The sequence below is a fragment of the Poecilia reticulata genome, unplaced genomic scaffold (assembly GCF_904066995.2).
Source record: "Poecilia reticulata unplaced genomic scaffold, P_reticulata-male-v2 Scaffold_45, whole genome shotgun sequence".
Lineage (NCBI taxonomy): Eukaryota > Metazoa > Chordata > Actinopteri > Cyprinodontiformes > Poeciliidae > Poecilia > Poecilia reticulata.
In genome coordinates, this window is record NW_027675143.1 from 72,059 (window position 1) to 97,934 (window position 25,876).

The window sequence follows — 25,876 nt, forward strand, 5'->3', positions numbered from 1 at the left end:
TGACATTAACAGAAGAAATCATAGACAGTTTTCTAAAAGGAAATTTGCAATTGGCTTATTTGTAGATCTGAAAACAGCCTTTGATGCTATCAATCATGACATCTTACTAACACTGGAAACGTCTGAGATTAGGGGGAAGCATTAAACTAGAAGCTGCTTTGGACAAAGGAAACAATTTGTGAAGCTGGGATAACGTGTAGCTGCTCCTCCCAGCTCTTTCACTTCATACTCAGGCTGTAAGGCCCAGGAGACGCTTCATCTGACGTCATGCTACAGTTGCTCAGTTGGTAGTGAGGCAGTTGCAGCCAACCCCTCAGAGACACGTTCTGTCAAAGAATACACCATGGTTTACCTCCCAGCTCCTCCTGGAGTTTCTCCTGGTACCAATCCGTCTGTAATCTGTGCTGCCATAGAAGAGGGTGACATGTGGCAGACCTGGAGGGTAGGAACCCAGGGTTTCCACCTCAGGTAGGCAGAGAGGATGCCCTGTGCTGGATGGTCTCTGGTCCATGTCTGCATACTGGGCCTACACAGGCTGGAAAAATACTGTCCAAAGTTCTGACAGAGCCACAGGGTAAAACATTTCCATCTGGGAGAGAAATTGTCAAACCATCAGCGCACAAGATGGCTGCTCCAATGTGATAAGGTCTAGTCCCAGTAAATTGCCTGGCACTGTGGCAGAGCAAACAAAAGGATGTTCCACAGTCTGGGTGATGAACGAGCCGAGTCACTGCAGAGTCTGTTTCCCCAGAGAAGCCTGCTACAGAGGTGGTTTGATTGGACAGTTCATCAGGTGAAGGCGTAACCTTGAGGATTTAATAGGTAACTCCAGGTCATCATTACTGACCTTCAGAGACACCATGGGGTCCGCCATGGCCCTGAAATCATGGCCTCTCTGTGGGGGTCATTGTTACCAGTTCTTCTCCCATTGTCCTGCTGCACACTGCTCTCTGGGTGTGCTGCCTGAGGATGAGGAGCAGCAAAACATCTTCTGCTTCCCCTTTGATGGGTACAACTGCTGGTTTGGGGCCACAGACGTATCAGGCGTCTCCCTGCTGTCCCTTGGTGATCTGCCCCTTCCTCCATGACCTCTCGTCCACCCACCACCCTCCTCCTCCACCTTACCCCTCATCCATGCCACCAACCAGCAGACCTGTCAATAGATGAGTTAGAATAGATATGAGGAGGGTTAGCTGGTTCTGTCACCACCATCCTTTACTTTCTCATGTTTTCCAGAAACTTCCCGTCTGGCCTTGTCAGCTGAAGTTTGACCAGCTGGGCCTGCATCTCCTCTCTGTCATCCTGAGTCCTAATGAGATAAGGGACAAGATGTTTCACTAAATTCACAACCAATCATTTCAGGATTCCCTCTCATGGCATCACTCACCTCATGAGAGACGCTGTTAAGAATGGCAGCTTTACTCGGCTCCTCCGTGCCCCGTCCGTACCTGGAGGCTGGAAGAATGACGGACTCAGACTTCTTTGCTTTTTCTAGAAACAATTATGGATGTTGTTCAGGCTTCAGTTGTCCTACTGAAACTCAGCGACAGCTGCAGCAGCAGACTAAGGGTCATTCTCTGTTATTGGTGCTTAATGTAAATAGGCTGAAGCTTTTTAGATGAAGCTGTTTTGAAGTAATATAATAAATGTAAATACTGCGAAAAGTTATGATGTGACATTGGGATGAGCCAGCAAAGCTTCCCATGATGCATGTTTCTAAAATGTTTTTTACATTCTTAAAACAAATATTGTGCATTATTTCACAATGTTTGTGAAACAATGCACACCTTTAGTTATTTCTATGAAGTAACTTTCTAGGAAAGAAGTTAAAGTATTTATGAATCTTTGAGTTTGCTTGTTTTGTTTTTAAAGTCAGGAGAAAGAAAGGAAACTTACAGCAGAGTCAAAATGTAACATTGGTTTCTTTAAAAGTGTTTTATGTCATTATGGAAAATCACTTCTACAAATAAATCCTCATTTTCTGCAAGCTAAAGAAAATCTTTAAAAAGCTTTAAACCTGTTTTATTAACCTTTAACATGTAAATACTAACAATAATTATGTTTTAGTCTGCTTTATTATAAACATACATTAATGAGTAAACACAGTGAGGTTTTTTCTAAACTCTGTGAAACTCAAAGGGAGGGGTGATAACGTTGAGCTATCAACTGAAGGTGGGAACAGGTTTGGTATGAGGGAGGAGTTAGGAGTGATCATCTCTGATAGGCAGTTCATGGGTGGACTGTACGCCCTGAACACTATTAGGACAAAACAAACTGTCATTTCAGTCTTTAAAGATCAAAAATAACCCAGCTACAATAATCAGAGGCAGTTTAAACATCTCCAAACATGAAGATCTGAATTTAACTCCTGTCTGGTTTGCAACAGGGTGAGTGGAGAGATGGGAAGCTGAGGGGGAGCATGGAAACCAGTCGGTCATCATCCAGACCTTCCTGCGCTCAGAGCCTAGATGGTGACCTTAAACGGCCCTGGATCCATCACTAGTTTTTCCCTGGATGGAGGCTGACCTGCTGACTGTTCTTTAAAATGTCTAAGATGAGCAATTTCATCTCCTGTTGGTCTAGATGGATACTGGACAGGCACGTTTCCATCTCTATAAACTAACTTAGTTATTATTGAACGACGCCTCAGATACAAACACTCTTGCTTTAGTGAGCTCAACCTGCAGAATTAGACAGTTTCGACTGCAACAGGTTTCTGCTCTCCTGATTTATGGGTCGACCCTCAGAGTTGGATCTGCAGTGATCAGGACTGCAAATCCATAAATCCTTCAAGAACCGGGAGGAAACACCAAACTAAGATCAGTAAATCTCCCCTACATCCTTATGCAAAGGATTAAAGCAGAACAAAGAGTCAGTGAGGTAAAATTAGTCTGATTTATTGAATACAAGGATACAAAGATATATATTTGGGATCTCAGAACATCATCCAGAGACCAAATACAATAACTAATTACCAATAACAATAACAAATCATCACACAATAACTTTTCCTAGACTCTGTTCAGCTCTTCCCTCTTTAGCTGCAGATGAAACATCTGTTTTCTAGCTGAAGCACAAAATAACCTTGTAGGAACGAACCTTCACCTGGACTCAGACATCCCTGACCTCACACTGACCTTCAGCACATAGTTATTTATCACAAGACACTGGAATAATATATTAACTGATTAAAAGAGTAAATGTAAAAATAAAACTTGAATCTGCCCACAAATCATTACATTATAAAAAATAATGTTTTTATTTATGATCATTTTTTTAAGGTCATATTTTCACCATGTTTTTCATACATTTATAAATGTCAGCGTTATAAACTAAATATTTAATTCAAAAGGTTAATATGGACAAAAATATCTACTTTTAATATTAAATATTTAGTTTGTAAACATGATGAGGCTGAAACAAATCGATGTTCTTCAGTTTAATAAAAACCAAAACCATACAGATGTTTTCAGAAGATGAAGGACAACAAACAGGATGAGAACCAACCAATGATTGACTCCCTGTAGATCAATCAGGTTGATCTTAATCTGCTCCGTTAGACTAGCAGGAATAAAATGGAGATAGAGCGACACCCAGCGGCGACACGCAGTACTGCAGTGGTTAAACAGAACCCAGGTTCGGTTTTATCTGATTTACTACCTTAATTTGAGATATAAACATTTATGAAGCTACTATTTAATCACTGTTTTATACACATTTTCCTATATATTTTTTTAAAGTATTCGGTTTGAACTGGAAGCTGATTTGTTCTCTCAAAGAATATATTTATTTTTATTAATTATTTTAATTTCTCATGCAAATGAACAAACCAGAAGCAGATTTATATTTATTTCAGTTCAAACATCAATTCCTCTTCTGCCCTCAAGTTTTACAAATCACTAATGTAACAATGTGAACAGAACAGTGTTATATCTTTTATAATTTAGTCTTAATTTCTGTAGTTTATCTGTTAGTGATTCAGGATTTATACATTTTATTAAGCAATAGTTTGCCACTTTGTATCTTTCTAGTCAGCAAGATATCAAACAAGCATGGAAGTGAAAATTGACAGGACTTCTCTGGATCGCTCTGTTTTTGAATTAAATTGATTTACAGTCTTTAAATCTGAGTGACTATTTTTTACAGTGCTGTTATAAAAGCAAATGTTGATATTAAAGCCCAGAACCTCCCACGTAATGTATTACTAAATGATTATGTTAGCTGTGATGCTAGCGGGCGTTGGTATTGGCTGGTACAGCAGCGTGACGTACATAAAGCTGCTTCCATTGGCCCCGCCCCCCGATGACGTGATCCGCGGCTGCAGTCACATAATTTGTTTTACAACTTTGTTTAAACTTTGCTAGTAAATATTAACTATTTAAAAACTGTATTACATGTAAAATGTCTCGTTAATTTGATCAATAAAACATCAAACCAGGAAGTAAAAAAGTAAAACACAAAAACAATCAGAGTTTCTGTGGGACATCCAGTTCTAAACTGGTTCAACTGGTTTCTGTGATGGAAGCTGAAGTTTCTCTGCAGTTTCCAGTAAAGCATCTTTTTATCTGTGGAGCTTTGAGGAACATTTTCCTGTCAGCAGAAGAAGAAGCAGCAGAGAAAAGAGGTTTGAATGTCTTTCATGATTCAGAGCTGAACTGAAATGATTCCCATGTTTCCATCTCAGACCATTTCTGGTTCCAGGATGAAAATGAACCAGAGAGAAAAAAGATCAACTTTCCAGTTGAATCCAGTTCAGATCAAAACTCCATGAAGCCTCTAAATGGAGCCCAGTTTGAATCGGATCTTTATTGATCCACAGAGACAAACGACACTAAATGACAGACATCTTGGAGGTCAGAGGTCATCATCAGGATCCAGTCAGAGTCTCTTTAGACTCAAACTGCTGCAGCTTCAACCTCTGAGGATCAGCAGGACACAGAGACCGTTCTCTACTTTACAGAGATCAGAACCTGCAGAGAGAAGAAGGATCAGATCAGTGAGTGTTTCCAGCCTCTCTCCTGCAGCAGTCAGTGACGCAGCACATCCAGTAGACGGTTTCCAGGCTGCAGTCAGACTGATCTCAGAGCTGTGACCAAGATGAACCTGATCAGTTGTTTCCTGTTGAACTGAGAGAACAAGCAGATCTGAGATCAGATCTGCTGCTGCCACAGTTTGATGAATGAGGACCACTGTCTCTAGACATGCTGGACGCTGGAGTCCAGCTGGACGTCCTGGAGACATGGACACAGCAACAACACTCATCTTCACACCAACACAAACACAGCAAGCTGCTGCTGCTCTGATTGGCTGGTTGCTGTCTCTGTGTCCAATCAGGAAGCCTGAACCATTCTCCTCCCACTGAGAAGCTGCAGCTTTACTGGGAACACTGGAGCTTTGCTCTGATGCTAACTGGGTTTAGCTCAACATGCTGACAGCAGCTGGACTCACTACAAACATTTACTTACTCTAAAGTCTCTACAAGATCCTTCAGCTGCTGAACATCTGAATCCTTCAGGTTGTTTCCATCCAGGTCCAGTTCTGTCAGACGGAGGCTGTTGGACTTCAGAGCTGAGGCCAGAAAATCACAGCTGATCTTTGACAACCTGCAGCTGATCAACCTGAATAAAGAATAAAAGATGAGCTGAAGCCAACAGGATGCAGGTGAACCAGTCCAACAGAACCAGTTCAAGATTCTCATGAATATTAAAGCCAACAAGCTGCTGCTTCAATAAAGACCTGCTGACTTCAGAACCAGAACCAGAACCTGGTACTGGGTCATGATGTGTTGGAGGATTTTAGTCAGTAAAATCATTCCAGGTTCTGATCAAAGTGTTGAAGCATCAATCATTGATTATTGATTTGTTCCTGTCAGATTCCAGGAATTCACTTTTCTAGACTGGGTTGAATGACCTTTGACCTGCGTGACCTGAGGGGGATTTCTACACACTGGGGGTCCGAATGCTGTCCTGTTCTGACCTCAGATCAGCAGGTCCAACTCAGAGGGACTAAATTAAACTCTGGATCCAGGAACAAACTCAGAAAATATTTATTAGATCAGAAGATATGAACTTTGATTTATGATTTATAGATAATTATTCACTGAAATATCAATAATTATATCATTACAACTCAATGTTTCCAGTCTGCAGCCTTCAGTCTGTAGAAAACCACAGAGCTCCTTCAGTCCAGAACCTTCCAGGTTGGTTCTGCAGGTCCAGTTCTGTCAGATGGGTCGGGTTGGACTTCAGAGCTGAGAACAGAGACGTCCAGCTGGTCTCTGACAAACTGCAGCATTCAATCTGAATAAAGAATAAAAGATGAGCTGAAGCAACAGGATGCAGTTAAAACTGAAATATGAACAAATAAATAATAAAATGTAGAAAATTAATTTCCCTGAATGTAAAGAAACTTGATGAACTGATTCTAACATCTGATCCAGTCAAACTGGGTTAAAGAGTCCAAACCAGCAGAACCAGAACATTTGATCAACAAAGAAACTCAAAGTTTTTCTAAAAGTTTCTCAGGATCTTAAACTCAGTCGGGTGTTTTTCTCCCTCCATGTTTCCTTCCACGCCCGTCTCCATCATTTATCATCAGATATTTTATGTCTCCAGTTTTTGTTCATTAATCTGTTAATGATGTTTTTCTGGCTGGTTGTATTTTAACTGCAGCTCGTTGCCACTCATGAATCCGTCTAATTCAGAGTTTTACAACATCCATTACAGCTCAGATTGTGAAAGTTGATCATTTTCTCATTTTGTGCTGATTCAGTTTCTGAACCATCAACTAGAAAATATTGATCCTTTTCTCTGTCAGACTGATGTGGGTCATTTAGTTCCAGTTCTGAATCCTTCATCAGAGACGCTGCAGAAATGGGAACATTATCATAAAGAACAACATGATAAGTCATTTTTAAATCTATTTTCCAGGTGAACACATGAGAATGACTCAGTGAACTGCTGGAGCTTGTTGTATTGAGGAATTGAAGGGTGGCTATTCTCAAAAATATAAGTAAGAAAATAATACACAGAGACGTAGTTCTTGCTGCTAGGCCATAGACGAGCCGGAGATTTATTACACCCACGGAATCAGTTTCGTCAGTTCAACACGTAAAATCCATAACAAAAATCTCTCAACAAAATCTCCCCGAAGTCTCAAATTCAACAGTTTTTATACTCTCAAGTCTCCATGAGTGTTCATTGGAAGGTTTCAACCAATGGAGAAAGGGTGTTGTTTTTGCCAACAGACTCTCAGCTGCTTTCCTCCAGTGTTTGTTGGGCGACCTTTAATACGAGTCCAAATAAGGACATAAGACCTCATGATTTCAACAGACCTAATCATCTGCTCCTTCTCAGAACTACCAAACAGACCAATTTGTTAATGCTATCCCTCGAGACCACATTCCTTCCGAGTCCATCTGTGCACTTTGTACACAAATGGAAGGAAGGGAGTCAGGTCAGTTTGAACTAGAGCCTGCCAAGAATCCTTTCGCAAAACAACTCCTTAGATGGTATTTCAGCTCCAACAGTTGCACACAAAGCTTTACAAAGGTAAGATCTCATTTCCTGTCCTACAAAATAAGAGCTGAATCAAGATGTTTGAATTAAAGGACTTTAACACCATAACCTTCACAAAGTCAGTATTTAATGAATGATCTTTGTATTATTTCTGTCTCCTTCATGTCCAGGAGACTGTGGTCTTCCTGATAGAGTCTGACTGTCAGAACAAACTCAGATTTCCTCTGGAAGCTGCTCTCAGTGGTTTGGAGGACGACTGACTTGTCATTTGCTCCATCAGTGGAATTGACACTAAATGGAAACTCATCACCTGCTTCCATGTTGTTTTGCTTCCTGCCAACATCAAACTCCTGCCTGAGCTGCAGCTCCATATGAGCAGGGAGTCGAGTCCCCAGAAAGCTGATGATATTGAACACTTTCTGACCACTTTTGAGAGAATTGCAGCTGCTTATCGTTGGCCAAAGTCAGACTGGATTTTCCATCTTATTCCTCTTCTGACGGGTAAGGCTCGTTGTGCCTATGTTAATATGGATGTGGATGATTCACTGGAATATGGAAATGTAAAAGCTGCCATTTTACAAAATATGACACAAATCCAGAAACTTAAAGATTTGGCTGCCTTGATGATCTTGATGAGTCCAAAGGAATTAAATTCAAGGCTGAAAGAACTTTATGAGAAGTGGATTCAGCCTAAAGATAAAACTGTGAAACAAGTTGGTGAACAGATTATTCTGGAACAATTTTTGAGAATGTTGTGTCCTGAGCTTCAGGTCTGGATCAAGGAGCACAATCCAAAGTCTGCTGCAGAAGCTGCTACTCTGGCTGACGTGTTTGTAGCTGCCAGAAGTAGGAGTCAGCCATGGAGCAACAGTGCATGGAGAGCTGCCAAAGATTCACGTCGGTTACAACCTTCTCAGCCTCATCAAAGGTTAACAATGGGTGTGGGTAAGCTTTTCTTAAGAGAAAACCAGCCCTCTAAGGCAGGAAAAAGGCCTCCAGTGTGTTACCTCTGTGGACAAGAAGGTCACACCAAACCCATGTGCCCCAAGAATCAAAGTAAGCTAACTCAAATGTGTTTTGTGCCTCATCAGAATGTGAATATTAAACCTGAAATAAAACAGTCAAGTAAAATCATTGCAGTGAAGATTGCTGGACATGAAATGAATGCTTTAATAGATACTGGCAGCACACAGACTCTAGTGCACAAGAACCATGTACCAACTAGTTGTATATGCCCTTCTGAAACTATCAGTTTGCTGTGTACATGGTGATGAGAAATCATACCCCACTGCTGATATGTTTGTTGAGGTGCAGGGGGCTCCCTATCTGTTGAAGGTTGGGGTAGCTGATAACCTACCCTATCCTGTAGTTTTGGGGGAGGATCTGCCAGTCATCTATGACCTGTTGAGGGATGTGCAGAGCTGTAATGTGGCTGTAACCAGGGCCCAAGCTAAAAATCAAGATGAGCATTTTGCAACACTTAGTGCTTTACCTTTTTTGAGGCTGAGTTGTAGACAGAACCTGGAAAGACTTGTAAGCCACGCAGTCAAAGAAGGTGTGAGAAATTTCAACATGCACTGGGTGACACTTCAGCTGAAGTGGCTCCAGATGTGCCACTGGGTTTTTCAATACCCACAAACACCAGACAAATGCAGCAGAATGATCCGACTTTATCTGCCCTGTTGCTGAAGGCTAGGAGGGAGGCCTCTGTAGGATCTGACAGAAATAAAGAGCAGTATATACTGCAAGATGGCATATTATATCATCAACATGGCCAGTTTAAGCTGTTAGTTGTCCCTAAGGAGGCTCGTGAGACAGTGCTTACTATGGGACACTCTATTCCCTGGGCTGGCTACCTTGGGAAGTATAAGACCACTGCTCGTATTAAGCGGCATTTTTTCGGGCCTGCTTTAAGATCAGATGTTGCCCTGTTTTACAGAAGTTGCCCTGAATGTCAGAAAACCTCAATTAGAGTTCCTACCAAAGCACCACTTCAACCCCTCCCTATTATTGGCACACCTTTTCTGCGTCTTGGGATGGATGTAGTTGGCCCGGTGGAAAAAAGTAAATCTGGAAATCGCTTCATGCTAGTCATCACAGACTATGCGACAAGATATCCTGAAGTTTTTCCACTAAAAACTGTTAAAGCAAAACATGTGGCTTCCTCACTGATTCAGCTTTTCTCAAGAGTTGGATTTCCACAGGAGATTTTCACCGATCGGGGCACTAACTTTATGTCCACACTGTTGAAACAGGTCTATAAGCTGTTGGGCATCAGGAGCATGAGGACAACACCATACCACCCACAGACAGATGGCCTGACGGAGCGTTTTAACCAAACCCTCAAACAAATGCTTCGTATGTTTGTTAATGATACAGGGTCTTATTGGGATCAGTGGTTCCCATACCTCCTTTTTGCTTACAGGGAGGTACCTCAGGCTTCCACTGGTTTCTCCCCATTTGAGCTCCTTTATGGCCATGATGTGAGGGGCCCTCTGACCCTGCTGAGAGATGCATGGGAGGGAGATCAAAGTAAAGAAGATCCTGTCAATGTTATTTCATTTGTCCTCCATATGAGGGATAAACTGCAGCAGATGAGTGAGCTGGCCCAGAGTCACATGGCAACTGCTCAGAAACACCAAAAGGTTTGGTTTGACAAGAAGGCTCGCCACAGAAGTTTTGCTCCTGGTCAGAAGGTTCTAGTACTGTTGCCAACTTCTGACAGCAAGTTGCTTGCAAAGTGGCAGGGACCCTTTGAAGTACTGAGGAAAACTGGACCTACCTATCAAGTCTCTACACCAGGTCTCCAGCGAGAGAGTTGAGTGCTCCATGTTAACCTTCTCAAGGAGTGGGTTCAATGGAAGGAGAATGAAACTGAGGTGTTGCTTATTCAGAGTGGAGGAGGAAGTTGATGACTATTTGCCTTCAGTAACATCCTCTGTGCTGGACCTAAGCCATCTCACCAGCGAGCAACAGTCTCAGGTAACACCTCTTATTACTTCTGAGATATTTCAAGAGTGCCCAGGTCGCACCACTCTGGTGGAGCACAGCATTGCTCTAAAACCAGACGCTGTTATAAAGCGCATGAGTTACAGGATACCCGAACGCTTCCGGGTGGAGCTGAAGGAGGAGATGGACCTCATGCTCTCTCTAGGAATCATCCAAGCTTCAACAAGTGAGTGGTGCAACCCTGTTGTGTTGGTTCCAAAAAGGATGGCAAAATAAGATTTTGCATCAACTTCAGGTACCTCAACTCCATATCAAAATTTGACTCTTACCCAATGCCACGTATAGATGACCTCATTGAGCACCTGGGGGAAGCAAGATATTTAACAACTATTGATCTGTAACTGCTACTGGCAGGTGCCTCTCGCCAAACAGTCCCAGGAGCTGACAGCATTTCGCACCCCCTGGGGATTGTTCGAGTTCACAGTCCTGCCATTCGGTCTGCATGGGGCCCAGCAACATTTCAAAGACTAATGGATCAGGTACTCTGTGGGCTCAGCATTAACCTGTGCATACCTTGATGATGTTGTGGTTTTCAGTGGAACTTGGGAAGAGCATGTTGACTATCTAAAGGAGGTCCTACATCGGCTGCGTTCAGCAGGCCTTACTATCAATCCAGCAAAGTGTGCTATTGCTAGGACAGAAATACAGTACCTGGGGTACACCATTGGAGGTGGTACTCTGAAACTTCAAGTTGATAAAATCAATGTGATAGCATCCTGTCCGCTCCCACAAACCAGGAAACGGCTGCAGTCTTTTCTTGGTATGGCAGCATTCTACCATAGATTCACCCCCAATTTCTCAGCTAGAGCAACATCCTTAACAGACATGACGGGCTCCAGAAGTCCCATTAAATTCAGTGGACAGCAGATGCCATTGCAGCATTTAAGGACATTAGCCAATCTCGGAGTAAGAATCCAGTTTTGCATTCACTGGATTTTGCAAAAGACTTTTGTTGCAGACTGATGCTTCTGAAAGAGGCCTTGGGGCAGTGCTTCTGCAGGGACCACCAAAGGACCAACATCCAGTTGCCTACATCAGTCGCAAGCTGCTACCAAGAGAGAGGCGGTATGCAACTGTGGAGAAGGAAGCTATGGCTATTAAATGGGCCCTTGATTCATTTAAATATTATTGCTAGGAAGAGAATTCACACTTCAGACTGATCACAGAGCCCTCCAGTGGCTAGAAAGAATGAAGGACACAAATGGGAGAATCACCAGATGGTATCTTGCTGTGCAGCCGTTTCGGTTTAAGGTTCACTACATCCCCGGTAAAGACAACACCACTGCTGATTACCTTTCTCGGTGCCAGAGGGAAGATCAGGAAGTGGGGGAGTGTGTGATGACGAAATCCATGGCCACATTTTTAAGTCTGTAACTTTTATGCACAATTTGTTTTTCATTCAAACCCAACACTTTAGTTTCAGTAAAACATTTATTAGTTGATTTGGATACATTTGTTCTTTATGTTGGCGCGCACAATTATTTAGCATGTGTATTTGTATCAACTTAAGTTTAGTTTGTTTGCTTAAGACTAACTCTTTGTTTTTGCCAGTACTTACCTGCCTTGGAGTGGGCTGACAAAAGATGGGGCTCAGCAGGCTTAAATGCTGATTGGACTGCACCACTAGTTCCTGCTGGCAGGGGAAATTTGTAGTTTCTTTGTTTAGATAAGTTTTGTATTTAAGTAAATATTAGTATTTAAACTTCAATACTTTTGATTTTCATTTGAGAGTTTTTAGTTTAACCAAACTGAGCTGTACTGTTATTTGTTTTTGTGTTTGTAATTGTATTCTGTTTAGTTACCCTTGTGTGTCATTTATTTGTTAGGTCAGTTATGTTTGTTTGTGCAGCCAGTTTGTTTACTTTTTTGCCAGAGTTCAGTTTTGTTTCTTTTATGAGCTGAGTTCATCTTTTGTCCTTTTATAATATTTGGGTTAAAATAAAAAACCCTATTTTTCTAATTAATATCCTGTGACTCCTCCTGTTTTAACTCGGTCCATCACAATGCCACAGAGGAAACTGGGAGCAGACCAGACACATGATGCTCCCAGTTGTGGGTGAAGCAGTGAAAGTTATCCAGGAACTAAAGAGGCTGGGATGTCTAAAGAGGTGAAGCTCATGTCTCTGCAGTGGTCTGTCCATCGTCTCAGAGGAACAAAGGTTTGGATGTCAGAAGAAATTGTTGCTAAACTCCTAAAGAGCTGAAGAGCAAACCCCCTGGAGGAGACGGAGCATTTGGGTCCAGCAGCATCTTCATGGTGAAGCAGTGAAAATTATCCAGGAACTAAAGAGGCTGGGATGTCTAAAGAGGTGAAGCTCATGTCTCTGCAGGTCTTCATGGAGGACAGCTTCAACAAAGGCGTCAAATGAAGAGTTGATGAGAAAAATGGTTCCAGCTTCGGAAGAAGATTCTCAGAGCTTTGGGAGGATCTGACAGAAACTAGGACTTTTTCTGGAACCAGAGAAAAATCAACACATTTTGGTCTCAAAGTCAAAGATCCTAAAAGGTGAATTATGGAACAGCAGCTCAATGAGTGAAGAGGAGATTAAAGTTTAAAACATCTCTCTGGCAGATTGGATCTTTGAGAAAACAAACATTTTCTAGAGTTCAGGGTTTTCTATTCAATTCAACCTGAAAACTGATAAAAAGTTAAATATTTTAAAAAGATCAAAATGTCTAAAACCAGAAGCTGCAGCTGTCCTGGATGAACTGAATGTTTAGATGTTTGAATGGCTGAAATCATCAAGAGGATGAAGGAAGTGGTGAAAGGTCAAAAACTTCCAGAATCAACTTGAAGAAAGAAGAAGAAACAGGAGGACAATAGTGCTGAATCAGCATTCACACAATGAAAACATATGGACTCACCGAGCCTTTCTGCAGTTCTTCACAGCTGGAACAAGTCTCAGTAGTACATACTCTGTTGTGTTGTACTTCTCCAGGTCCAACTCATCCAGAACCTCTGACATCTGCAGCATGAAGGCCAGAGCTGAACAGTCTCTGAGAGCTGCTTCCCTGAATCCAGCAGCCGTTGGATCTCCTGATAAAATGAGACGTCGTTCATCTCCACCAGACAGTAGAAGATGTTGATGCTTGTCAGGTTCAAACACTAGACATTTATCACACACTGCAAAAAACAGAGACAAAGAGTCAGTGATGAGTTTCTACTCGCGAGGAGAGTGGTCAGAGAAAGCTTCAGTTACAATCTCCGAACAACACTCTGAAGTTTCTCTGCTCGCCTCGCTCTTTTATTAGATTAGGAACGCCCTAATTACATGAAGCTAAAGGGGGGGAAGTATACTCTGTTGAAGCTTGACACAGCAACTCTTATCCATATAAGATAACTTGAACAGCACATTCTCTTCGAGGCTGTTGGGGTGAGTTCCTGTCCTGCAGCTTATCTTCTGCAACACAAGAAGCGAACAAACAACAGACAGAACAAACTTCTAAAAGTGGCATAACACTATAGGCTTCATATAAGTAAGATTAAACAAATAATAATTCTAACATTTCCCTCCTGTTTATGCCATTTTTAGCCAGATCTAGTCCTTACTCAATAACTTCTTTCGATTTTCTATTGGTAATTCACTAAGCGGTTCAAAACAGGTACACTCAGAGGGAAAAGGACACATTCACACCTTACATCATTAACATTGTATTTACAAGTTCAACATAGGAACATTTGAGTCAAGATACAAGTCTGGAAAGTTGAGAGACATTTCATCTTCTTCATCACTGGACTCTGCATCTGTTACATTTTTATTGTCGTCAGGAGGAAGGAGAGAATACATTTGTTCCTGCATCGGAGTGATGGCAGTGGTGATGAGCTTTTGTATTAAAGCTCTAATACAGGGAATACAACAACATCCACACAAGGTCAGTATTGCTGCAAACACAGCTATGGGAATTAAGACAGAGACTATTAGTTGTTGATATCGGCCAAATACATTACCCAAACCGTCCCACATTTCTGTATCAGCTCCAGAGTGGTCTTTCATCTTGCTGTTCAGGGCCCTCAAACCATCCAAGGCCTTGGTGAGGCTGCCATCCGCAGCGGTATTGTTGGGAATGAAGGTGCAGCACTGCTCCCCAAAAAGGGCGCAGACCCCACCCCTTTCTGCCAACAACATATCCACAGCAATGCGATTTTGGAAAGCCATCAGGGAGGTAGCTGACAGTTGCTCGTGGACGGCTGAGAAACCTTGCTCTGTTTTGTTACCTAACCTCTGGACATTGTAGTGGATGTAGTTTATTCTATCAACATTTTATTTATAGTACACCACCAACAGATAGATGATTCAAAACCTGCATATATCTGATTTACCAACTTATATTCATCAGGTACACCACGTGGGACCCCAATACTATCTATGTATGTGGGATCATCGTCATCTTTCAGTGAGCGTTTCTGACGTTGGTGCCACACTGATGGAAGCACATTACCTAGTGAGTCAAGTAATTGTGGTACTGTCATAGGATATATTGAAACAGGTAACAGCAGAGTTACTACAGTGCACAAACCAGTAGTATTTGACGGCAGTTTGTCAAACAACCTGTTATCTCCACACCACCACCAGATGTCACTGCGGGATAATGGGTGGAAGTGCCGAGTTACATTTACTATAGTTGAACAATTTCCTGCTGTGAGAGTTCCTAATTTAGGTCCGTTACCAGAACGTTGGATGCAAGTGAAGTTATTTCGGGCCACATTTCTAGAGAAGACAGGTCTGTTTTTCCAAGAGGGAGAGTGGATATACTTCATCCATACACTGCAATTCCTGTAGGATTTGTTGCATTCATAAGTGGAATCAAACATTCATTTGGGAGCGTAGCTGGAACCACTCTCAAAGTGGTCGTGGACCCATACATACCACACAATCCCTTGTGGAACTTTGCAGCCTGTTCTATCATTAGAAGCCAGTTGTTGCTTCGGCTGGTAACTCCTGTGGTTATTCTAATTAGCTCATCTACATCATCACCCTCTGCATTAAATACAGTTATTTCAGAACTTGCGAGTTTGGTTGAGTGTGGGCCCGCAACCATTATGCCTGGGCGGTGTTACTTGACTCTGTAAAGTTCTGGCACAGGGAAACATTTTATAGGGGTCGTTTCCGCTTTTCTCGATCCATAAGGAAAAGTGGAAACAAGGAACATCATTTTCGAAAGGAATTGGATTGTTTGTGGTGTTTATGATTATTTTCAGCTCTTTATTGATTTTCCCAGATGCATAACTTTAGCCCAGTACTGTGCTCGGTGTTTCTTCGTTGGATTTGGCTTCCAGCTGTCCCCGTATAGGCAAAACGTTGTTCCAGCTTACACTATAGTCTCGTGATGCCATATACCAATCATAACCTGCCAGGCAGAGCCTGGGTAACCCCCTATCTCGATCTTATTTAGGTCTAGGGAAACCACAGTTGTCAATCTAGATGCATTAACGCACAGGTATATTTCATCTACAACCACTTCACCTGACCCGCTGCATGGTTTGTCTATGTTCCTAACCTTAGAACCTTCTATAGATTTACATATTCATCAACTCTATATCAGCCGCGATGGAGTCGTCCCTCTTTTCCTCGGCGTAACGTGTTCCTCTTTTAATTTTATTTCATACCAGAACAACAGGAGAGCTGCAATAATAATGACCGTAGCTCCTACACCAAAGATCACCTTATTTCTTTAGTCATCATGTTTTATGTTTTGATTCCCTTCCTACGAACCCCTCGGCAGAGTTGTGGACTATCTTCACCGGTTTGAGACAACTGTATACTAGAAATACAGTTCCCTTTGTACCACGGGCTTCCTCTGGGGTCTAACTGAAGGTAGGCAAAACTTTGTTTATAAAAGGTAAAAAGGCTGATGATCAAAAAACTTAGCAATACTGTAGCAGTGAAGGTTATTACCAAGAGAGTTATTTTAGTCATCTTTTGTATACCAGTTTACAATGTGCTAAGTGGATCCATGTGTTCTTTCTGCTATCTTAACTGCAGTTCCTGTGTCAACAAGACCTGATAGGACCTTCCCACTTGGTGATTTTCTCATATAGTTTTTTCATATAGTCTGCTAAGTTAGGTTCATCCTCTGCTTCCCATTCATTCTTGAATAATGGAAGTCTGTACGGTCTCCCAAATAGTGTTTCATAAGGTGTTAGCCCTGATGTACTAGTGATGTTTATATACATTTTAACTAGGTCCAAACACCGTGTCCAGGGCCTTCCTGTTTCTTCCATACACTTCTTTAATCTATTTTTATAGTACCATTCATTTTTTTTTACCAGTCCTGCACTTTGTGGGTGGTAGCTGCAGTGGTTTTTTTTTAAGTTTATGTGGAAGGCAGTTCCTATGTTTTTACCACTTGGTTCACAAAGTGTGTACCATTATCACTATAGATTTTTTCTGGTATTCCATATCTGGGTATTATGTCTTTACATAGGCTTTTGCCACTGTTAGGGCATCTGGTGTTTTAGTTGGGAACAGTTCTATCCATTTTGAAAATGAATCTATGATCACTAGACAGTACTTTTTCCCTTCACTTTGATTTAGTTCTATAAAGTCCATGTGTATACTCTGGAAAGGATAGTTAGGTGTTGGAAACCTCCCTCGCTTTGGACGTAGATTACCTTGAGCATTGTGCTTAGCGCATATGAGGCAAGCTCTACAAAAATTTTTTGAATATAGATTAAAACCATAGGTTGTATAATGCTGATTTACTAATCCTACCATCCCTCCTGTTGAGACATGTGTTTCCCATGGCTCAATATTGCTGCCCATTTATATAGATTTTTGGTAGGATTGGTTTTCCTTCTGGTCAGATGTATAAGTCATTTTTTACAGTTGCTCCACTTTTTATCCAGGTTTTTTGTTCTAGTGTGCTTGCTTGTTTTGCATGTCTTTCAATATTTCATTATCGATTTGTTCTTCTGTGGACCACAGTACTTCTTTTTCTCCCATTGCTGCTTGCTTAGCTGTTTTATCTGCAAATGCATTTCCCAGTGAAACAGAATCAGTATTAGAGGTGTGTGCTGCACATTTGCCTATTGCTAATGTTTTGGGAGTTTTACTGCTTTAAAAGTTCTTTTAGCAGATCTGCATGTGTAGCAGTTTCCTGTAGAGGTAACCATTCCCCTATTTTGCCAATATTGTGCGAAGGTATGAGTTGTAGCAAACGCATACTGGCTGTCTGTATAAATTGTCACATCTTTTCCTTTCATTAGTTTGCAGGCTTCTGTTAATGCTATTAGTTCAGCAGCCTGAGCGAGAAATGTTGTGGTAACGCCGCAGCTTTTAGCACTTTGCTCGATGTTACCACAGCATATCCCGTTCTAGTTTTCCCAAATTGGTCTTTCTTAGAAGAACCATCCACATATACTGTGATTCCTTTTGTTAATGGGGTGTCTGTCAGATCCTCCCTACATTTGCTGTAGTTGTTGCCAAGGCTTCACAATCATGTGGTTCTCCATCATCTAAGGTTGGCATAAGTGTTGCAGGATTAGAATTGTACACCGCTCTGTTGTTAGATGTGGTTGAGACAACAGGATGGACATGCAAGACAAATGCCTTGCTGGTGACAGAAATGTCATGTTTGTTTGTAATAATAATGCGGATACTGCATGTGGCACTTTAAGTATTAGCTCATGAAAAAGGACCACATCTGCACTTGCGGTCACTGCCATTGAGGCTGCAACTACAGCTCTAATGCATGGAGGCTGAGCACAGGTTACTGCGTCCATTTTAGCAGAATAAAAAGCTATGGGTTTCATCTTATCTCCGTGTTTTGGGACAAAACCGAGGTCATAAATTTATCTCTGCTATCAACCATTTGGACAAACGGCTTCTTGTAATCTGGAAGAGCTAGTGTTCCACTTCCCACAATTCTTGTTTTATTTTACAGAATGCTTCTTCACTTCTGTGGTCCAACTCAGTTTCTGTCATTTTCATTTCTGTAGTATAGATTAGTGCACTCAGAGGCGCAACTATCTCAGCATAATTTGGCACCCAACTTCTACAATAGTTTGTCAGCCCTAAGAATGACATCATTTGTTTTTTTGTCTGTGGCTTTGGAGCCTGTAGTATTGCTGCTTTTCTATCCTGTATTACTGTACGGCCCCCAGATGCTAGTTGGTGACCTAGATACTTTACTGCTGGCTGTACTAATTGGAGTTTATTTTTGTTGACCTTGTGTCCTTGTAGTAATAGGTGTTTCAATAGTGCCAGAGAGTCTATCAAACAATCTTCTTTGGTTTTTGATGCTAGTAGAATGTCACTACATACAACAGGATTTGGCTCCCTTTTGGGGTTCAAAGGTGGAGAGGCTGGCTGACATTGCTTGTGAGTAGATTCCCTTTTATCATCAAAGTCACCTCTGGCCTGTATCTCTCCTCGAAAAATAAGTACTCTAAATTCAAAATTTCCTCTTCCCCTGTTTCAAGATCTTTTCTTTCTCAACATCATCTAGTCATGCTGATTGTTGGTGTTGGGAACTCTACAGTCCTTTAGATGCCCTTTTTCCACACTTCCAACAAGCTCGAGTTTCTGGGTGTGGACCAAATCCTCGCCCCCTGCTCCGTCCTCTCCCACGTCCTCTGCTTCTACCTCTGTCCCTTCCTCCCTGGTAGAAAACCTCTGTTTCCTCCCCTTGGAAAAAGGTAGAAACCGGTGTGGATTTCTGTTTTCCTTTGGTCACTTTTTCTGCATGTAAGGCATGGTTAATGTAGTCTCCGAGTGTACTATACCCATCCCTATGAAGTGTTTCAAATCCATCCATTTATTTCTGGTCTAGATCCTGCATGTAATACATTTTTTAACTGCTGTCTGTAAACACCCTGTCATTATTGTCCTCCTGTAGTCCACTATGGGTTTTAAACACCTTTTCCATTCTCACTCTAAAATCATCAAATGATTCTCAGGCTTCTGTTTGCATCTACCGATTTCTGTATAGTTAGCCTGTCTATGGTACCTAGCTCTGATCCTGGTGAGCAACTCTCCCACTTTAGTATTCAGGTTTTCACTCCCCTGTTCCTCTGTTACTGGAGGGTCGCGTTGTCTATTAAAGGATCATAATTCCCTTTACATGATGCCAGTCGGGCCCTATAACCTGCATCCAGACCTGTTGTTTCGGCACCGTTTAGATAGTAGGTTTTCAAGATTCTCCATGTCCTCCAAACATTGTTCTAATCTTCTCTAGGATGTGGAATGCCACCTACTGCTCTCCTTATATATATCCTGTGGTACTTAACTGCCATTAAAATCGTACTGCTTACCCAGTAACAAAGCGGTTTACTGCATCCTCATTTATTTTTTCAACTCTTTTCCATCCTTACTAGACAGGTCTTCTAAGACCTTCTGTTTATGTTTGCTTCCCCCTTTACCCATTTTGAACTAAATTTAGTCCAGTGTGGTCTAACACCTGCTGTGTTCTAAACACTGGAAAATTTCAACAGGATGGTGATAAATAGATTGTGGTAAAACTCACTTCAACTCAGAGAGCGGAGTTTTCTTGTCTACAAACATCCACAAAATCTCACCATTTGTTCCCGTTGTTTTGGTATAAAACTGTTTATCTAGTGATATCAGTTTTCATTCACTCACACACTTTACACTTTTAAGTAGGACGCTCCTGTCCTTCGCGGAATTTAACTACCTAGTAGAGGACTCCCGCGTCCTTTAGCAGGGGACGCCGCCGTCCCATACAGCATTTAACTAACTCAGAGAATTTAACTAACTTTTTCGACGTTTTAATGATGTAATGTTTATTATTATTATTATTTTTTATTTCTCTCTTTCTCACTGATTTTTCTGTTTTTATTTTAATTATGTAAAGCACTTTGAAATGCCTTGCTGCCGAAATGTGCCATACAAATAAAATTTGATTGATTTATTGATTGATAGAGTTAGGGGAGTCTGCCCTCCCGCGGACTTTAACTGCTTTTATTTTACCTGATAGTGCCTAGGATTCTCAGGGTTTTAATTTCTTACCAGACGCCGCCGTCCCACACAGATTTTAACTTATAGTTAGAGGAGTCTGCCTCCCGCGGACTTTAACTGGTTTTTTTTATTATACTGTTTAAACTGAAACTACTCACTGTGTCTCCAGTCTCTGAGGAAAACCGTCAACCGTCGGACTCCAGCTCGTGAGGAAAAAACCAGTCCCGGAAAGGGTCTTAATGCTGTGCACAGGCTTCCTGGTTTTTTACTCACCCCTGGATCGTCTGGTATATCGGTATCCGGCTCGAAGGACCAATTAAATGTCAGGTTCAAACACTAGACATTTCTTACACACTGCAAAAAACAGAGACAAAGAGTCAGTGATGAGTTTCTTACTCGCGAGGAGAGTGCTCAGAGAATGCTTCAGTTACAATCTCCGACCAACACTCTGAAGTTTCTCTGCTCACCTCGCTCTTTTATTAGATCAGGAAACGCCCTAGTTACATGCAGCTTCAACAGCTAAACAGAGAAAAAAGCATACTCTGTTGAAGCTTGACACAGCAAACTCTTATCCATATAAGATAACTGAACAGCACATTCTCCTCGAGGTCGTTGGAGTGTGTTCCTGTTCTGCCGCTTATCTTCTGCAACACAAGAAGTGAACAAACAACAGACAGAACAAACTTCTAAAAGTGGCATAACACTATAAGCTTCATATAAGTAAGATTAAACAAATAATAATTCTAACACAACTCATGTTTAGAAGATTATCATCAACAAAATGTAGGTAATTCATTAATTTGTGCACAAACACATCACTGCATGGAAGGGGCACAGACAAAATATTGTTTTGCTTCCAATAGTCCTGAATACTGGGCAGTGAAACTAAAGACATATATATCAATAGACCAAAAAAATTTACAAATCTTCCATTTCAATGTCATTCCATTTGTACTTTTTCCGTAATGTTTTTTTTGCTGCATTTTTGTTTGTGTTGAGGCAAATTGTTTTCACGGTGTCAGAGGCAAAATATAATAAAAAAGATCTTTTGGACTATGAGAAGACAGGTTGTTTATTTGGACACCGGGTGTTCGCCGTGGCTGAAACCTGCTTACTCCCAGCACACTGTCAGGATCCTCCTCCGTCTTCCAGGGATCACTGTGGGGGAGTGGCTCCGCAGCGTCATCTCTCGGTGATCGAGACTGCGCAGTTGCACAGCGCCGCCAACTTATCAGTTTCAATCTTTGCTTAGCTACGTTTGTCCTTACATCATCTTCTTCCTGATAGCCATGTTCTCTCTCTCTTCCTGATATGAATGACTGAATCGCTACATTGTCATCAGAATCCTCGCTGTCTGCTCCAGACTCAGACTGCGAGTTTCCCTCATCTTCGAGCTCAAAAAAGTGCTTTTCTGCCTGCCCCACATTCATTCTTCTCATCATTCTTTACAGAAAAAAACAAAATACAATGTCCGAAATACAAATTACGAGGTAGATTTTACTGATCGTCTGATATCACAACTATCTGTTGACGTGCCTCTCTTTTTTCTGTTCTCCGTTCCCGCGGTACATTTTTTTTCTCTATTTTCGCGCTGTTACTTGCATAACAGTGCAAGTAACAGCGCTGTTACGCTGTTACTTGCGCTTCGTTTATCTGCAACAAAATGTCAACTCTTATTAGTTTAATACGTGAGCTCGAGTGATGGGATCTGTTATATTGTATTCTTTGTGTTGCGAGAGCGCTCCGTCTCACTGTGGAAAGGAGCGAGTTTTACAATTTCGCTAATTGAAACATATGGTTTACATATTTAAGCATAACTCCGGTTTTACTTGGCCTATTAACACAATTTAAAAACTGTTGTGTAGTTTAACATGTGCACTTTAAACACCAGTAGAAAGTGAGACTGGGGAGGCGGAGTCTTGCAGCTACGACACGCCAAATCAGACATGTAAAAAAACTTGGATATGCGTCAATTGTCTCCGAAGGGTTAACCCTTTAATGACTTAATCTAACATTATGTTTTTTAAATTATACTGAATAAACATTTTTCTCTGTATTTCCTAACAGCGTGGAACTTTAAGCTTAACATATACAGGTTTAACATTTTTAAGATAAGAAAAAGTACAGAGATGGTGACAGTTGAAGTTCGCTTTGTTTTTCATGTTTGAATTAGCATCCGAACCAAATGATGTCACTTACATTAAATGGTTTTTGTGGAATTTAAGACATTTTGAAGGCAGAAATGAAACATCATAACAGGGTGGAAAGTTAGTACTGGGACATGTATAATAAGAAAATATCAAATGTGAAAATAGTTTCAGTAGATTAAATTGCATATTAAAATAAGGTGTAGTCCAGTCAATCAACTTATTGAAGAAAAACATAAATATATATATATATATATATATATATATATATATATATATATATATATATATATATATATATATATATATATTACAGTTTAAATGTCATGAGGAAATCTATTACGCTGCACTGGGGACACATGAAATTGAACATGTCAGTCAACAAAAAGGTGTGTAAAAAACAAAATAATATTTAAAAGGCATTTTGTTTATATTTGAATAATGGCAAACATCTCAATCCATCCATCCATCCATTTTTCTGCACCCTTGTCCATTAGTGGGCAGGGGAGGGTTGCTGGTGCCCATCTCCAGCTGGCGTGAAAACATCTAAATGTATAATTAAAATACTTTGTTGTACATATTTGGCACATTTTACAAAAAATAATTGTAAGCAAAACATGGGGACATGGAATGTTGCCGCAAAAAGAATCAGCTTACATATTTTTAAATAAATCTTATCACATTTTGAACTGACAAAATCTGCTGCATTTTTCACAAAATTGTAACTGTTACATGTCATGAATACACTTTTAAATTGAACACAATTCCTCAATATTTTAATTAAACTTTGCCATAACACTGCCATGTTGCCACTGACATCTGGTATTGGTATCCTTATTAGTGAGAAGACTGGCATTGCATGCTGTTCACCAGTACTCCATAATCTGGTGTGTAACTTGAAACTGCAACCGTGAGTGCATCTTTCAGATGTGCATCAGTGAGACATGTTCTGTGTTTGTTCTTGATGAAGTTCATGTCAGAAAACACTGATTCACAGAGATAGGTTGAACCAAACAAGCTGGTAACCTTCATAGCTGCTGTGCATAAACCACTGCACCATCAATTTTACTTGGCTTTCCACACCAGAGGGATCTATTTTTAAATTGTATGTTTTGGTTTTTAAGCTGTATTTTTTAATTTTTTAATAATATTGTGTTTTAATGTACAGCACTTTGTATCAGCTGTGGTTGTTTTAAAGTGCTTTGTAAATAAAGTTGGTTTGGTTTGGTTTGATTCCACTTAACTTACAGGGCTAAGTGGAATCAAGTTATAATGTAGCTGTCACATTCAGTCTTCAGTTGTTTCAGTGGCAACCTGTATTAGCTGTGTGCAAGATTTCCTGCTGTGTTGCCCATACTGGACTGTGTTTGAGCTTCTCTTTATTAAATTATAATAAACATCATCATCATCACCTGGGTCTCAGTGTTCATCCTCACCACCAACAACCACAAATCATGACAGTTTAAGTTTGGGAGAATGTTTGTGCATCTGAACAGCTTTATTGATACTTTATCTTTTCACTTGTGTTGACATTAGCTACATTGTGTTTACAGCAGCGCTCCCTGCTGCAGCCTGCAACATCTCATGCAGATTGGCCAATGTATAGAGGAGATACAGCTATTTCATTAATCAAAAGGGTGCAGTGGAGTCAAGTTATAATCTAATCTTTAGAGGTCCACCAGAGTCGATCATAGAAAATCTGGTGCAAATCACATGAAGCCTGGTTGATTTAGAGACGATTGTAGACATGGCTGGCATTGCTATTTGCTATTAAGGTACGCCCACATGCTTCAGCTAGCAGTCAACATACACAGAGTTCATCATCATGTCATTTTATATTAATTTGCACAGCATTGAACCCATTTGAGTCAGAGTAAAAGCAAGACTTCCGGCAGACAAAAACAGGTGACTTCCTGTAGGAGGGGGGCGTGGCTAAGGTGATGTCATCATATGACCTTGTGAATGTGATCAAGGCTGGCCAATAATGAGACATGGAAAGTCTGATGAAGTTGTCACTTTTCCTGTAGAAGTTATTGCATTTTAGTATTTCATGGCACAAAGCCAAAGTTTGACAATTAGCCACGCCCACATGCTTTGATGTACGAGAATTCTTTTGATAACATTTCACCTTCAATGTCTTAAGTGTGTGCTGAGCGAGTTTGAAGTCTGTATCTCAAAAGCTGTAGGAGTTCGATCAGATGCGACGTCTATGAAAAACAGGAAATGGCGGCTTTGATCCAAAATGGCCGACTTCCTGTTGGGTTTGGACCATGGCTCCAAGAGACTTTTTTGTACATCCTGACAAGATATACATGTGTATCAAGTTTCATAATTCTAGGTTAAAGCATGGCTTGGGGCTGATGATTTAAAATATTCTAGAGGGCGCTGTTGAGACATTAGGCCACGCCCACCAAATATTGCACTGGATTACTGTCCGGAGTTGGATCAGGATCCATCTCAGTGAGTTTGGTGCAACTGGACTCAAAATTGTGGAATACAGAGCCAAACGTAAGGACAGGTATATTCGCCACGCCGCCACGCCCACCTGCTGCATCCAAACCAAACGGGGTTGGACACCCTGACACACCAACATGTCTTCTGTTTGTGGACACAGTTTCATGTTGATTATGTTAAAGAGGTCAGATAGGGACCGATCACAATAAAACATGACACTTCCTGTTCTAAGGGGGCGTGGCTTAGGTAATCTCAAAATTTCACAACTGGGTGTCGTAGGTCATCCAAAGGTGATCACACACAGAAAGTTTGGTGGCTCTATGAGTTTCTTTGTAGGATATATAATTGTTAATTATTTTATGGTGAGTCAGTGAACTTTGACCCCTGGTATCACCCCTTCAGCATGCACGAAAACTCACCGTTTTGATAACTTTTAATCGGGCATGCCTTATGAACCAACTGACCAAGTTTGAAGCCGTTCCATCAAAAGCTCTAGGAGGAGTTCGATCAAATGCGACATGTGTAAACGGCCAAAATGGGGTCAAAATCGGAACTTCAATCCAAAATGGCCGACTTCCTAGGATAATTGCACTATGATATTAATTGTAAATTCTGAGTGTCTTGGGGAGCTCTACAACTGTAGCGAATTTCAAGTCTCTACGATAAAGTAAGTGAATAGGAAAGGGTCTTTTGAAATATTCTAGTGGGCGCTGTTGAGACATTTTTTTTGCGATTTTTGCGTAGACCGTAAAATACGTAAATTTTTCACAGTCTCTATGGGCCCACCAATTTTGGTGAGTTTTTTCCCAAAAAGGCAATTCATTTGAGGCGA

At 41.0% G+C, this 25,876-nt stretch overlaps 1 long non-coding RNA gene across 1 annotated transcript; it reads right to left on the reverse strand.

Annotated features, from left to right (window-relative positions):
• Positions 1–3,424: 3,424 nt before the first annotated feature.
• On the reverse strand, positions 3,425–6,074 carry LOC145550433 (uncharacterized). Its single transcript, XR_014086333.1, has 2 exons — positions 5,466–6,074; positions 3,425–4,970 (listed from the first exon to the last, which is right to left on the reverse strand). It is a non-coding gene; the product is annotated as an uncharacterized LOC145550433 (long non-coding RNA).
• Between the last annotated feature and the right edge of the window lie 19,802 nt (positions 6,075–25,876).